We start from the raw sequence: 14,825 nt of genomic DNA, 5'->3' as shown, positions 1-14,825 counted from the left end.
AACTTTATGATGCCTGGCGCTTGATGCATTCTGCGAACCGAGATAATACCTCTTTTTCTAATTCACATGGGACATACAGCCGTATTGACCATATCCTCATCCAACATAGTGCATTGCCGTGGTTGGCGACTGCCTCCATAGGCAACATACTATGGTCGTATCACGCCCCTGTCTTTTGCTCCCTTACCCTACCGTTCCTATCGAAGACTGCGGGGTCCTGGCGTTTAAATGAGTCTTTGCTTCTGGATACAGTATGTTTAGCTGATCTGAAGCAAACTATAACGCATTTATTCAATGGGAGACGCTTAAATGTGTGCTCCGGGGAGTGCTTATAAAGCACGGCTCCAGGCTTAAAAAAGCGAAGGCCATCTCCCTGCAAAAGGCACTTGCCAAGGTTTCTTCCCTGGAGCTGGCCCATAAGCGTGCCCTGTCCCTACCTATATTACGGGACTTGCAAGTTGCCCGCTCGGAGGTTAAGCGCCTCCTTGAAGCGTCCTGGGGTCAACTTCTCCAAACTTGCCGTAGTAAATTTTATGAATACGGCAATAAGTGTGGGCGCATGTTGGCCAGAGCCTTGAAGAATCGGATGGCACAAATGCACATCGGTTGCATCAGGAATTCCGCACACCAACTCACGCATCATAGTTCGGAAATAGCATCCACCTTCCACGCATATTATTCCTCCCTATATCACCTTCCGACCACTCGGGTCACGACTCCTGGGCCCTTCTCTCCTCCACCCCTCACAACGCATCTCCCCGCTGAGGTCATGGGAGACTTGGAGGAACCGTTTGCTGCGCATGAACTCGCCTATGTGATTTCACAGTTACCCGGAGGGAAGAGCCCAGGACCGGATGGCCTGACTGCTCAGTTCTATAAAGCCCTCTTGGAATTCCTCTCCCCTATGCTGCTCCTGGCCTTTAACTCTATCTCGGATTCTGTCCCTTTCCCGCCCCATGCTACCACCGCACATATCACTCTTATCCCAAAACCGGGCAAGGACCCCCAGCTCTGTGGCAGCTATCGCCCAATTTCCCTGCTGAACGTGGACTTAAAAATTTATTCTAAGCTACTGGCCAATAGGTTAAATGCCCACTTACCCTCCCTCATCCATCTTGACCAAGTGGGCTTTGTGCCAGGGCGGGAGGCCCGCGATAACACCCTCAAAACTCTGGATATTATCCACTATGCGCGAACGCGCCACATTCCTCTAATGATCCTTTCCCTAGATGCCGAAAAGGCTTTCGATAGGATTTCGTGGCCCTCCCTGACACAAACCCTTTAACAGGTTGGAATCAGCCCCCTTTCCTTACTAAAATACTGGTTTTATACCAGAACCCCTCGGCTCAATTGAAGGTGAATGGGATGTTCTCAGCCCCCTTCTCCATTTTTAATGGCACCAGGCAAGGATGCCCTTTATCCCCCCTCCTGTACGCCTTAATCATGGAGAATTTATTAGCCTCGATTCGTTCCAACCCAGATATCACGGGTATCCGCATCGGGAACCGGGAGTATAAATGCTCAGCCTTTGCGGATGACCTTCTTGTCTGTTACTAATCCGCATGTAGCCCTCCCCGCCCTGATGGCTCGGTTGGAACAGTTTGGAACCTGGTCCAACTTTAAAATCAATCTCTCCAAATCTGAAGCCCTGAACGTGTCCCCGGACCCCACATTGGTTAGTACCATTCAATCCAACTTCTTATTTGCATGGCCTACGTCTGGCATCACATACCTGGGTATCCGCATCCCCCCCACTCTTTCCCAACTGTTTGAGGTAAATTTCCTCCCCTTGCTGGCCCGCTTTACCAAGGATCTTGACACCTGGAACAAGAAAGAATTCTCTTGGTTCGGGAGAATCAATATCTTGAAAATGACTTTAATGCCTCGGCTTCTGTATTTGCTGCAGACCATCCCCATCCACATCCCCATTTCCTTCTGGAAACGAGTGCAACGCTGCTTCACCTCTTTCGTGTGGTCCAGGGGTCGTCCCAGGATTAGGCGAGAGACCTTGTCTCGCTCTAAGGCTGCGGGCGGGGTTGGTCTGCCAGATTGCCGCTTATACTACCTGGCCTGTGTACATGCTCGTATATTGGACATGGTCCATCATTCTAATTCTAAGTTATGGGTTCAACCAGCGCAGGCACAGTGCCCCAGGCCCCTCTCCACCCTCCCTTGGACCTGGTCACCCTCCCTTGGACCTGGTCACCCTCCCTGCGAGATGACACCGCCTTGTCCTACGTTACTCGACATACGTTAGCCTCCCTACACTTGGCAGGCAAATCCCACCCCCTGCTCCGGAAACACGGACCGTTGACCCCCATAACACACAACCCACAGTTTGCATCGGGACTTTTCTCATCTTTCTTAGGGCTCCCAGCCGACAAGGTCCTCCGTTTCCATCAGGTACTTAAACAAGGCGCCCTATTACCCCTGTCAGCGATCCTGGATACGACCCCACCTACCGTAAAGCACTCGTTTGAATATGCTCAATTGCAACATTTTTACTCCACTACTAAATGTACGCACACTTTGCACCAGGAACTGACAGATTTCGAACATCTATACGTGTCCCCTCCCTGTCCTCCACACATCATCTCTGTGGTATACCAACAGTTACTGTCCTCAGGTTCTCGGCACTTACCGTCTTTCTGCTCGGCCTGGGAGACAGAGTTGGGGTTCATGTCGCACGTATGGTATACGTGCCCGCGGCTACGGGGATACTGGTCGACTATCCTACGCACCATACACAATGTCATAGGTGTCCTTATCCCCAACACCCCAAAAGCAGTGCTGTTATATATGTTTCCCACTGCCCAATCCCGTTTCAAGAAGTCCTTAGCTAGACATCTCCTGCAGGCAGCGAAGACAGTGCTACCCCAACGGTGGAGATCCACGGAGCCCCCAACATTAGATGATTGGCTCGCTGAAATTGCCCAAATACATGATATGGAGAATCTTATTGCGGTCACCCCGACAGCTGTAAAGAAGTACACAGCCACCTGGAGCCCGTGGTTGCTCTTTCGTTCCAACGATTCTTATAGAACCGTGGCTGTTTGAACAATCCTGCTCTTTTCAACATGGGAGCTGTCCTCCCCTCGCGTGGTCCATTCTCATCGCCCTACTGGTAGGCACGGCCGAAATGTTTAACATAATGAATGTCATTATAAACGCAAGTTATTCAGCTAACAACATCCCCCCCCCCCCCCAGTGTCTGTGTCTTCTTGTCCTTGTCTTTTTGTGTCACTATGTCTAATTTCTCATGACAAAGTTTTTCTTTTTAAGTTATTGCTAAATTTATGCAATTATCACCTTGTAGCCAGGTTTTATGGCCCTGTCAGGTACCAACTATACTTGTTTGGCTATTCGCCTTGATTTATACTGCTTGCATATTGCCTTGTTATTGTGTTTCTACGTGGTTTATGTCTTAAACGGGACTCAACGTCCTTTGTTTGTTGTTCTTATTGAAAATAAAATAAAACTTTAAATTAAAAAAAAACAAAAAAAAAAACTGAAGCAGTAGACTTTTTAAAAATTTATATTTGTATCATTCTCAAAACTTTTAACCATAACTGTACATGTACATTACACACATACAGCTCTACTGTGTACACATACAGCTCAGCTACATGTACATTACACATATACAGCTTAGCTACGTGTACATTACACATATACAGCTTAGCTACGTGTACATTACACATATACAGCTCAGCTACATGTACATTACACGTACAGCTCAGCTACATGTACATTACACACATACAGCTCAGCTACATGTACATTACATATATACAGCTCAGCTACATGTACATTACACATATACAGCTCAGCTACATGTACATTACACATATATACAGCTCAGCTACATGTACATTACACACATACAGCTCTACTGTGTACACATACAGCTCCGCTACATGTACACTAACTTTATTGTAGGAAAAACTTCCATAAAATACAGCATGTGAACAGGTACATGTAAGCTAGACGCGTTTCGGCTGTAACCTCCCTTTATCACAGCTAAATGAATAATAGACATACAACTAAAACAACAGAAGAAACACCCTCTCACCACATGGTATCCAGTCAGGTTCACACATCAGATGACTAATTAATAAGCAAGGTTTGAACCAGACTTGGGAGTGGGGAAGGGGAAAAGACAAGCAACCTGCACAATGCTGATTAAGGTGCGTTTACACGAAATGATAATTGGCCCGATCGTACGATTAACTATGTCAGAGTAACGATTTTTTTTTTCATAACGATCAGCGTTTAGACGATACGATATATCGTACGGAAAATCGTTTTGCGATCGCTTAAGCCTATCTCACACATTGGTTAAATCGGCGAACGACTGTTCACACGGAACGATCTGCGAATTTTTTGCGAACGACAAACAACGGTTTGATGACATGTTGAAAGATCAAAATGAACGATTTCTCGTTCGTCGTTTGATCGTTCGCCGCGTTTACACGTACGATTATCGTTCGAATTCTATCAATATCGCGCAAATTCGCACTATAATCGTTACGTGTAAACGCACCATTAGCAATTACAATTGTAGAGCAAAATTCACATGAAGAGAGAACTGACGTCCTAAGGATGAAAAAGTGGTGCACTAAAAGTATCAGCATAGGTTTTTTAAAAACTATTCATAGATATAAAGAAGATCTGAAGTTTAAACCTGCTGGAAAGCGTGTATTTAGTTTAAGAATCCAGAACGCTTCTCTAGTGAGGAGCTTCTGCTTCCAGTCACCACCTCTTACATTTTTGGTTACTTTTTCTAAACCCATAAAAGTGAAAAATGTTACATCTCCTTCATGGTGATCAATAAAGTGCTTAGCTGCACCAGATGATTTTACATTCTTGGCTCTTATGTCACGTACACTCACCGGCCACTTTATTAGGTACACCATGCTAGTAACGGGTTGGACCCCCTTTTGCCTTCAGAACTGCCTCAATTCTTCATGGCATAGATTCAACAAGGTGCTGGAAGCTTCCTCAGAGATTTTGGTCCATATTGACATGATGGCATCACACAGTTGCGGCAGATTTGTCGGCTGCACATCCATGATGCGAATCTCCCGTTCCACCACATCCCAAAGATGCTCTATTGGATTGAGATCTGGTGACTGTGGAGGCCATTTGAGTACAGTGAACTCATTGTCATGTTCAAGAAACCAGTCTGAGATGATTCTAGCTTTATGACATGGCGCATTATCCTGCTGAAAGTAGCCATCAGATGTTGGGTACATTGTGGTCATAAAGGGATGGACATGGTCAGCAATAATACTCAGGTAGGCTGTGGTGTTGCAACGATGCTCAATTGGTACCAAGGGGCCCAAAGAGTACCAAGAAAATATTCCCCACACCATGACACCACCACCACCAGCCTAAACCTTTGATACAAGGCAGGATGGATCCATGCTTTCATGTTGTTGACGCCAAATTCTGACCCTACCATCAGAATGTTGCAGCAGAAATCGAGACTCATCAGACCAGGCAACGTTTTTCCAATCTTCTACTGTCCAATTTCGATGAGATTGTGCAAATTGTAGCCTCAGTTTCCTGTTCTTAGCTGAAAGGAGTGGCACCCGGTGTGGTCTTCTGCTGCTGTAGCCCATCTGCCTCAAAGTTGGAGGTACTGTGCGTTCAGAGATGCTCTCCTGCCTACCTTGGTTGTAACGGTTGGCTATTTGAGTCACTGTTGCCTTTCTATCAGCTCGAACCAGTCTGCCCATTCTCCTCTGACCTCTGGCATCAACAAGGCATTTCCGCCCACAGAACTGCCGCTCACTGGATGTTTTTTCTTTTTCGGACCATTTTCTGTAAACCCTAGAGATGGTTGTGCGTGAAAATCCCAGTAGATCAGCAGTTTCTGAAATACTCAGACCAGCCCTTCTGGCACCAACAACCATGCCACGTTCAAAGGCCCTCAAATCCCCTTTCTTCCCCATACTGATGCTCGGTTTGAACTGCAGGAGATTGTCTTGACCATGTCTACATGCCTAAATTCACTGAGTTGCCGCCATGTGATTGGCTGATTAGAAATTAAGTGGTAACGTGCAGTTGGACAGGTTTACCTAATAAAGTGGCCGGTGAGTGTAGGTGCTCTGCTATGCGGGTTTTAATTTTCCGGCGCTGCATCCTATGTACATAAGGTTACAAGAGGAACACTGAATGGCATAAACTGCATGGTGTGAATCACAGTTAATAAATGACTGGATATTGTGGGACTTGTTGTTAGTACCTATAAATGTTTTTGTCTTGTGCGCAAACTTGCACACATTTTGTTGCACACAGTTGTATGTCCATTATTCATTTAGCAGTGATAAAGGCTCAAACGCGTCTAGCTTACACGTACCTGTTCACATGCTATATTTTATGGAAGTTTTTTTTCTATAATAAAGTTAGTATTTTTTTTTAAGGACTTTTTTTTTGCTGGAACATTTTTTCATTTGTGGATTTGTTGCTGCGGACTGTTCCCCGCTAAGTTCCTACTGCAATTTTTGTCCCAACACGATAAATATGGGCAAGGTAGAGTGTCTTTCCAGCAGCAATTATATTTCAGCATAATTATGGTGCATGTGGTTTTAGCTACATGTACATTACACACATACAGCTCAGCTACATGTAAATTACACATACAGCTCAGCTACATGTACATTACACACATACAGCTCAGCTACATGTACATTACACACATATACAGCTCAGCTACATGTACATTACACACATACAGCTCAGCTACATGTACATTACACACATACAGCTCAGCTACATGTACATTACACACATACAGCTCAGCTACATGTACATTACACACACACAGCTCAGCTACATGTAAATTACACATATACAGCTCAGCTACATGTACATTACACATATACAGCTCAGCTACATGTACATTACACATATACAGCTCAGCTACATGTACATTACAAATATATAGCTCTACTGTGTACACATACAGCTCAGCTACATGTACATTACACATATACAGCTCAGCTACATGTACATTACACACATACAGCTCAGCTACATGTACATTACACATATACAGCTCTACTGTGTACACATATACAGCTCAGCTACATGTACATTACACACATACAGCTCAGCTACATGTACATTACACACATACAGCTCAGCTACATGTACATTACACACATACAGCTCAGCTACATGTACATTACACATATACAGCTCAGCTACATGCACATTACACACACACAGCTCAGCTACATGTACATTACACACATACAGCTCAGCTATATGTACATTACATACATACAGCTCAGCTACATGTACATTACACATATACAGCTCAGCTACATGTACATTACACACATACAGCTCAGCTACATGTACATTACACATATATACAGCTCAGCTACATGTACATTACACATATACAGCTCAGCTACATGTACATTACACACATACAGCTCAGCTACATGTACATTACACACAGGGCTCTGCTGCAGGCATATATAACACACACATACACAGCTCTGCTCCACGCACATCACACACACAGCTCTGCTGCACACACATCACTTCAGCTCATCCAGCACAGCAGAGTCCTGCATACACTGAGCAGCAGCCCCTGATCATGTGACTCCTCCTCCATGTGACTGATCACATGACTGTGACATCATTGCAGGTCCTGGAAGCGCTCCTCCCACACATGAGGCTGGTCACATGGGCATGACATCATCAAAGGTCCTCAAGACCTACCTCTGGCAACTACATTCTAGCCTCCACCCTTCCAGGTAGGAGACAGGTAAGAGTTTTAAAGTGTTTAGGGGAGGGGGCACTATGGATGGGGGGATAGTAAGGGGGAGCAGTGTGGAGGACATAGGATAACCACTTTAACCCTTTGAGGACCAGGCCCAAAATGACCCAGTGGACCGCGCACATTTTGATCTTAGTGTTTCCGTTTTTCCCTCCTCCCCATCTAAGAGCTCCAGCACTGTCTGTTTTCTATCTACAGGCCATGTAAGTGCTTGCTGTTTGTTACAGGAATAGTTGTACTTTGTATTTGTTGTACTTGTATTTTGTCTTTCATTCTACCATAACATGTATGATGGAATCCCAAATATATTATTTATGAAGATATAAATAGGTGAAATCGTAAATAAGAATGCAATATGGTAACGTTTGGGAGGTTCCTGTGTCTACGTAATGCACTATATGGTAACAGCGACATGATACTATTATTCTATAGGTCAGTCCGAACACAACCATATGCAGGTTACACAAATTCTCTAATGTTATATATATATTTTTTATTAAATCCTTTTTTGCAATTATTAATAAAATGGGCCTATTGTGACGCTTATAACAGTTTTATTTTTTCACCTACGGGGCTGTATGTGGCGTCATTTTTTCCGCCATGAGCTCTAGTTTTTATTAATACCATATTTGTGAAGATCGGACGTTTTGATCACTTTTTATTTTTTTCATATATCTATATAATAAAAATCAAAGTCTGTCTGTCTGTCCGTCCGTCCGTCCGTCCTTCTGTCTGTCTGTCTGTCTGTCCTCTATAGACTTCCAAACGCCTGAACCGTTTGACCCCAAATTTGGCACACAGATACATTGGGTGCCCGGGAAGGTGTTAGAGAAGGTCCCCCCCCCCCCCCAGATGTACAGAGGGGGAGGGGGAGGGGGAAGAGCGGCGCCCCCCCCCCCATAGAGATGAATGGGAAAATCTCCTCACTGCGAAAATCTCCTCACTGCAAACACAGGTGATATAATTAGCTGCAGCAGACACGGCAGTTGGAGCCTTAGCAACCAATAGGATTATTGCTTTCATTGTCACAGGGAGCAATGGTTGCTAGGGAAGCTGCCTCACAACATCCACAGTAATAACTGGTAGACCCCCTACTCCATCTATACAGTACATGTATACAGGACCCCCTACTCCATCTATACAGTACATGTATATACAGGACCCCCTACTCCATCTATACAGTACATGTATATACAGGACCCCCTACTCCATCTATACAGTACATGTATATACAGGACCCCCTACTCCATCTATACAGTACATGTATATACAGGGCCCCCTACTCCATCTATACAGTACATGTATATACAGGACCCCCTACTCCATCTATACAGTACATGTATATACAGAACCCCCTACTCCATCTATACAGAACATGTATACAGAACCCCCTACTCCATCTATACAGAACATGTATACAGAACCCCCTACTCCATCTATACAGAACATGTATACAGAACCCCCTACTCCATCTATACAGTACATGTATATACAGGACCCCCTACTCCATCTATACAGTACATGTATATACAGGACCCCCTACTCCATCTATACAGTACATGTATATACAGGACCCCCTACTCCATCTATACAGTACATGTATATACAGGACCCCCTACTCCATCTATACAGTACATGTATATACAGAACCCCCTACTCCATCTATACAGAACATGTATACAGAACCCCCTACTCCATCTATACAGAACATGTATATACAGGACCCCCTACTCCATCTATACAGTACATGTATATACAGGGCCCCCTACTCCATCTATACAGTACATGTATATACAGGACCCCCTACTCCATCCATACAGGACATGTATATACAGGACCCCCTACTCCATCTATACAGTACATGTATATACAGGACCCCCTACTCCATCTATACAGTACATGTATATACAGGACCCCCTACTCCATCCATACAGTACATGTATATACAGGACCCCCTACTCCATCTATACAGTACATGTATATACAGGACCCCCTACTCCATCTATACAGTACATGTATATACAGGACCCCCTACTCCATCCATACAGTACATGTATATACAGGACCCCCTACTCCATCTATACAGTACATGTATATACAGGACCCCCTACTCCATCTATACAGTACATGTATATACAGGGCCACAGAAAAAAAGGAAAAAATTGGTCAGCTCTCCTAGAACACTGTTCACACTAGGCAGGAGCACGTTGCCATGGCTGAAATTGCAAACACACAAAAACACAGAAAAATGCAACAGCTCACCGCAACAGCAAGATACAGACCCACCATAGACATGAAAATAATTAAAAGCAGCCCCCCCAACTGCCCAAAAAATTCCCACAAAAATAATGAGTCTCTTGGTTACTATTTGCAAACAGCGTAAACTGCCTCACCACGATAAGGTGGACTCATATCGAGGCAGACCCTACACTGTATGTACACTATGGCCTCTCCATGGCGTGTAATACGCCTATGCTCTGGGCATGCAAGATCCGTCTAATACCTGCAAAAATAATTGCATCACCTGGGTGAGACAGGTGGAGTGCACGACCAAATATACAGGGCCCCCCACTCCATCCATACAGTACATGTATATACAGGACCCCCTACTCCATCTATACAGTACATGTATATACAGGGGCCCCTACTCCATCTATACAGTACATGTATATACAGGACCCCCTACTCCATCTATACAGTACATGTATATACAGGGCCCCCTACTCCATCTATACAGTACATGTATACAGGACCCCCTACTCCATCTATACAGTACATGTATATACAGGGCACTACAGGTATAGCAAACTGTGACTAGGTAACACTGCCACACCAGACCTGATCAATACCGCCATACTGTGACTGGGTAACACTGTCATACCAGACCTGACCAATACCACCATACTGCGACTGGATAACACTGCCACACCAGACCTGACCAATACCGCCATACTGTGCTGGATAACACTGCCACACCAGACCTGACCAATACCGCCATACTGTGACTGGATAACACCGCCATACCAGACCTGACCAATACCACCAAACTGTGACTGGGTAACACCGCCACACCAGACCTGACCAATACCGCCATACTGTGACTGGATAACACCATCATATCAGACCTGCCCAATACCGCCATGCTGTGACTGGATAACACCACTATACCAGACCTGACCAATACCACCTTACTGTGACGGGATAACACTGTCATAACACACTTGACCAATACCACCATACTATGACTGGATAACACTGCCACACCAGACCTGACCAATACCGCCATACTGTGACTGATAACACTGCCACACCAGACCTGACCAATACCGCAATACTGTGCTGGATAACACTGTCATACCAGACCTGACCAATACCGCCATACTGTGACTGGATAACACTGCCATACCACACCTGACCAATACCGCCATGCTGTGACTGGATAACACCACTATACCAGACCTGACCAATACCACCACACTGTGACTGGAGAACACCGCCACACCAGACCTCACCAATACCGCCATACTGTGACTGGATAACACTGCCATACCAGACATGACCAATACCGACACACTGTGACTGAATAACACTGCCAGACCTGACCAATACCGCCATACTGTGACTGGATAACACCGCCATACCAGACATGACCAATACCGACACACTGTGACTGAATAACACTGCCATACCAGACCTGACCAATACCACCATACTGTGACTGGATAACACCGCTATACAAGACCTGACCAAAGATTTTTTGGCAAGTCTGAACGGGAGGGTACTGCCCCTCTGCAAGGTGCTACCCTACGCACCAGGGTGCCTAATGGTAAATACGACCCTGCAAGTATACAGGACACTACAGGTATACAGGACCCCAAAACTATACACTAAAAGTGCATGGGACCTCCACCAACTATATACTACAGGTATACAGGACCCCGAAATTTACACTACAGGTATAAAGGACCCAAAACTATACACTAAAGGTATACAGGACCTCCACCAACTATATACTTCAGGTATACAGGACCTCCACCAACTATATACTACAGGTATACAGGATCCCAAACTATACACTACAGGTATACAGGACCCCAAAACTATACACTACAGGTATACAGGACCTACACCAACTCTATACTACAGGTATACAGCACCTTCACCAACTTTTTACTACAGGTATACAGGACCCCAAAGCTATATACTACAGGTATACAGGAACTCCATCAACTATATACTACAGGTATACAGGACCCCAAACTATACACTACAGGTATACAGGACCCCAAAGCTATATACCACAGGTATACAGGAACTCCACAACTATTTACTACAGGTATATAGGACCCCAAACTTTACACTTCAGGTATACAAGACCTCCACCAACTCTATACTACAGTTATACAGGACCCTCAAACTATGCACTACAGGTATACAGGACCCCCGAACTATATACTACAGGAATACAAGACCTCCACCAATTATACACTACAGGTATCCAGGACCCTTAAACTATAAACTACAGGTATACAAGACCTCCACCAACTATACATTACAGGTATACAGCACCAACTATATACTACAGGTATACAGGACCCCCGAACTATACAGTACAGGTATACAGGACCTTCACCAACTGTACACTGCAGGTATACAGGACCTCCCTCAACTATACACTACAGGTATACAGCCCCCCCCCCCAACTACACACTACAGGTATACAGGACCCCCCCCAACTATACACTATAGGTATACAGCCCCCCCAACTATGCACTACAGATATGCGAGACCCCTAAAAACTATACATTGTGGGTATACAGAACCCCTCCAACTATGCACTACAGGTATACACTAATTCCACTGATTAACTCAGATGAAACAATACCTTTAGCTTTGCCTCCTGGGCACCTTAGAACAAATCTAATTAACACACTGACACTTTATACCCGGGCAGCGCCGGGTACATTTTCTAGTATATAATAAAATGTAACAAAAAAAAAATAATTGGTAATTGGTTTATGCCGTTCGCCGTTAGTGATGACGATTGTTATATTTTAATAGATCGGACAATTACGCACGCTACAGTATATTATATGTTTATTTTTATATGTTTTATTTATATAATGGGAAAGGGGGTGATTTAAACTTTTATTTGGGGGAGGGGCTTCGGGGTAGTGTAATAATGGTTTTTACTTTTTTTATTTACACATTTTAAGTCCCTTTCAGGGATTGTTACATTCATTTATTACATTACACAGATCGCCGATCGGACCGCACAGAGGAAGGTGAGAGACCTCCGGCGGTCCGTTACAACGATCAGGACCCCCACAGTCACACTGCGTTAGGTGACAGGGAACTCTTCCTGTCACTTACACTTAAACGTCGCAATCGCTGATTTAGTAATAAAACAGGAAACCTCTTGGCCAATCTGCAGGGGGCTCAAACCCTTTTAACCCATTATAAAACATTTTTTTACCCGAAGCAAATAATTGACTGGCTGGGCAGGTACAATACTGACCTTTATACCAGCACTACTTCTCCCTCCCCAAACCCTGATACACTGCTCAATAAAGTTACACCTCCCTGTATAACTTCAGAACAACTCAACTTTCCTAATGCCCCCATCTTCTCGACCACCGTTAAGGAAACCATTGCGTCTCTTAAAAACTCTGAGGCACCTGGGCCTGACCGCTACACGAGTACATTTTATAAGCTCCTCAAATATCAAACACTTTGATGGTCATGTATAAGGGTGCTCTTGGGCCTTAATAAAATGTATTAAAAAAAAAACAAACAAACCATGGCCACTTTCTTCCAGAGACAGCATCACTCTGGTCTCCAGGCTGGGTGCGGTTTTTAAACTTGGCTAAAAGAGACTGTATCACCAGGCCCAGGCAGAAGCACTGGAGGCGGCCGACCCACCCTTATTGGGAAGAAACCCCAGCCACTCCATGACGTGACTCCATTAGTATCAATGAAACCCTATCATAGAGGGGCGTGGGTTTCTTCCCACTAAGGGTGGGTCCACCGCCTCCAGTGCTTCTGTCTGGACCTGGTGGTACAGTCACTTTAATAGCAAACCACAGTGGAACTGGAGACAAGAGTCGTGCTGTCTCTAGAAGAAAGAAAGTGGCCATGTTTTTCTAACACTGGATAACCCCTTTAAAGAGGACCTGTCACCCCCGTGCCGGGGTGACAGGCTCCCGACCCCCTGTTAGATCCCCCTATACTTACGTGATCCCGCCAGGTCCCGCTTCCTGAGCCGGCCGGGTCCCGGAGATTTCAGCGCCTGAAGCCCGGCGCGCACGCTGAGAGATGAGTCCGATGCCCATAGAGAATGACGGAGCATCGGACTCCCCATTCATTCTCTATGGGCATCTGACTTTGCTGTCAGCGCGCGCGCCGGGCTTCGGGCGCTGAAATCGGCGGGATCACGTAAGTATAGGGGGATCTAACAGGGGGTCGGGAGCCTGTCACCCCGACACGGGGGGGTGACAGGTGTCCTATAATAGTAGGAACACAGTGACCTTAGGAAGGTTGGGTTGGCGGCCAGGTTGACCTCTTGCACCAGGGCCCCCCCAACCCCCCCCCCCCCCCCCCCCCCCCCCCCGCCCCGTCCCTGCGGTGCTGAGTTGTGAGGATAAAGTTTTCTTTCTATGACGCATCACAAGAGCTCAAACATCTTTACACATTCACAACTTGTTTCTTTCTATCGCTGTGCCGGGTTTGTTGTACTTTTTCTTCCCATTCTTTATTATCCATTGTATCCTCTACTTTCTATTCATCTCTCCAGGATCCTCTGCTGATATCTTCTATATAAGAGACCGACCCATCAACCATGGAGAGAGACAGAGACAAGATGGCCGAGAGGATAATAACCCTCACCCTACACATACTCTTCCTGCTTACTGGGGAGGTGAGGGATTCTGGGAGTGATGTCATCATGACATCATTCTTATCTATGGAATAACAGATGGATAGGACTGGGGAGGTGAGGGATTCTGGGAGTGATGTCATCATGACATCA

At 45.3% G+C, this 14,825-nt stretch overlaps 1 protein-coding gene across 2 annotated transcripts in view; it reads left to right on the top strand.

Moving 5' to 3' along the window:
- LOC138786728 (oocyte zinc finger protein XlCOF6-like) overlaps window positions 1–14,825 on the top strand; it is a 622,195-nt gene that overhangs the window by 222,350 nt on the left and 385,020 nt on the right. The gene's annotated exons all lie outside the window — the stretch shown is intronic.

This window comes from Dendropsophus ebraccatus, chromosome 3 (genome assembly GCF_027789765.1).
Source record: "Dendropsophus ebraccatus isolate aDenEbr1 chromosome 3, aDenEbr1.pat, whole genome shotgun sequence".
NCBI classification, from domain to species: Eukaryota; Metazoa; Chordata; class Amphibia; order Anura; family Hylidae; genus Dendropsophus; species Dendropsophus ebraccatus.
Note: the sequence above shows the minus strand (reverse complement) of the source record. Positions and strands in the feature narration are given on the sequence as shown.